Raw genomic sequence first — 3478 nt, forward strand, 5'->3', positions numbered from 1 at the left:
CAGAAATATCCCAAAGATTTGAATTTATTCGCTTATTTTCAATTTAATTTTTTTTTCATGGTTTTTCCAATCACACGTATTTTAGATTTCATCACATTATTTACCTCAATTACCTTCATTCATATTCTATCATATAAATGTAAAATGTAGATATATATATATATATATTTATATATATACATATATATATATATGTATATTATAATTTTCAATTTACTTTTAAAAAAAAGGAAATTGAAAAAAAAATTTTGTCCACAACATTCCAATTTTTCAAAATTATGTATAAACATCAGAAAAATCCCAAATATTTGTATTTATTCGCTTATTTTTTATTTTATTTTTTTTTTATGATTTTTCCAATCGAAGGTATTTTTTATTTTATCACATTATTCACCTCAATCACCTTTATTTATATTCCATTATATAAATGTATAATGTAGATACATATAAATATATATACACATATGTGTCCATATATGTATATATATATATATATATATATATATATATATATATATATATATATATATATATATATATATATATATATATATATATATATATATGAATATATATATGTATATTACAATTTTCAATTTACCTTTGAAAGAAGGGAAATTAGAAAAAAAAATTTATTCCACAACATTCCAATTTTTTAAAATTATGTATAAACATCAGAAAAATCCCGAATATTTGAATTTATTTGCTTATTTTTGATTTAATTTTTTTTTTATGATTTTTCCAATCACACTTATTTTTTATTTCGTCACATTATTGACCTTAATTACCTTTATTTATATTTTATTATATGAATGTATAATGTAGATATGAATATAGATATATATATATATATATATATATATGTATATTATAATTTTTAATTTACTTTTAAAAAAAGGGAAATTGAAAAAAAAATTTTTTCCCTCAACATTCCAATTTTTTGAAATGATGTTGAATTATCAGAAAAATCCCAAATATTCTTACTCATTCGCTTATTTTTTATTTTATAACAATAATTACCTCAATTACCTTTATTTATATTCCATTATATAAATGTATAATATAGGAATATATAAATATATATATATATATACATATATATCCATACATATATATATACATATATATATATATATCTATAAACACATATATATATCTATATACATATATATATACATATATATAAATATATATATGTACATTATAATTTTCAATTTACTTTTAAAAAAAGGGAAAATAAAAAAAAAATATTTTTCCACGACATTCCAATTTTTTGAAATGATGTATAATTATCAGAAAAATCACAAATATTTTCGCTTATTCGCTTATATTTTATTTTATTTTTTTTTTCATGATTTTTCCAATAACAGATATTTTTTATTTCATCACATCATTTACCTCAATTACCTTCATTTATATTCTATTATATAAATGTATAATGTAGATATATATATATATATATATATATATATATATATATATATATATATATAAATATGTATATTATAATTTTTAATTTACTTTTAAAAAAAGGGAAATAAAAAAAAATTTTTTTCCACAACATTCCAATTTTTTAACATTATGTATAATTATCAGACAAATCTCAAATATTTAAATTCATTCGCTCATTTTTTATTTAATTTTTTTTTTTAAGATTTTTCCAATCACAATTATTTTTTAGTTTATCACATTATTTACCTCAATTACCTTTATTTATATTACATTATATAAATGTATATCATACATACATATAAATATATGAATATATATATATATGAACATATGAAAATATATATATATTTATGAATATATATCTGTACATTATAATTTTCAATTTACTTTTAAAAAAAAGGAAATTGAAAAAAAAATTTCGTCCACAACATTCCAATTTTTCAAAATTATGTATAAACGTCAGAAAAATCCCAAATATTTGTATTTATTCGCTTATTTTTTATTTTATTTTTTTTTATGATTTTTCCAATTGAAGGTATTTTTTATTTTATCACATTATTCACCTCAATTACCTTTATTTATATTCTATTATATAAATGTATACTGTAGATATATATAAATATATATACATATGTGTCCATATATGTATGTATATATATATATATATATATATATATATATATATATATATATATGAATATATATATGTATATTACAATTTTCAATTTACTTTTAAAAATAGGGTAATGAAAAAGAAATTCTTTCCCACAACATTCCAATTTTTTGAAATGATGTTCAATTATCAGAAAAATTCCAAATATGTTTTCTTATCCGCTTATTTTTTATTTTATTTTCTTTTTTATGATTTTTCCATTCACAATTATTTATTATTTTATCACATCATTTACCTCAATTACCTTTATTTACATTCCATTATAAAAATGTATAATATAGGAATATCTAAATACATATATGTATTAGGGTGGGTCAAAAAAATCAAGTATTTTTTTTTTTGTATTCGACACACGAAAACTAGTTCCTAGCTACCTCTAGAAAGTACTTACCAAATCTAAGCTCTTAATATTAGCGGGAAGATTATGCTCATCATAGTTTTCCATTTTCAATTTAGTCTTATATAAAAATGGCCATATCTTATCACCAATAGATTGTTAAATTAGTTGCATCGTCAATGTTTATAGGAAATTGAACGCTCTACAAAAATGGTCTCTTATACTTTTTTCATTAATCTAACCATTTAAAAGATATTCAAGGTGAAAGGTTGAAGTATTTTAAGGAAAATAACTTTTTGTTTTGAATTTTGTAACTTACTAAAAAATAATTATTGTCAAATGAGTTTCAGATATTTTCATAGGAAATTGAACGCTCTACAAAAAAGGTTTCTTGTGGTTAATCGATTACTGTAACCATTTAGAAGATATCCGCAGTAGAATCCCAATGCCTGTTGATTTTAATAGTTTTTAAATAATTATTTCCAATTTATCCATTCAATTTATGAATTTTTACAATATTCATGAGAATCTGAGTTTATTTCGAAAGAATGACAGTTTGCAAGTTATGTCTTATCTTTTGTTTGAGAATATATTTCTTTCGAATCAATTTTTTAACGATATTTTCTTTTTATAACTTTCATCACAATTGAGGATCGTAATTTGATATTTTTCAACGGGTTTATTTAAAATGTCATTCAAATTTCTTTTTTCCAAAAAAGTTATAATTGAATATTTTTTGTTTGGGGAATTTGAAGATTTAATTTCGAATGTTGGTAGTTCTGTTACTCATTACTTGTTGAACTAGCGCCATCTGTGGTTTTATGTCATTTCTATGTTTCGTCTTATATTTCTGCATTGCATACATAGTTTTTGGAGCTCTGAGTTATCGTCTTGTGTATATCCAAAGCCAATTAATTAACAGCTGAGTTTTAATATATTTTTGATTATTTCAATTCATCTGCTAATCATCTTGGGATTCTACTGCGAATATCTTCTAAATGGTTACAGTAATCGAT

This window comes from Neodiprion fabricii, unplaced genomic scaffold (genome assembly GCF_021155785.1).
Source record: "Neodiprion fabricii isolate iyNeoFabr1 unplaced genomic scaffold, iyNeoFabr1.1 ptg000069l, whole genome shotgun sequence".
Lineage (NCBI taxonomy): Eukaryota > Metazoa > Arthropoda > Insecta > Hymenoptera > Diprionidae > Neodiprion > Neodiprion fabricii.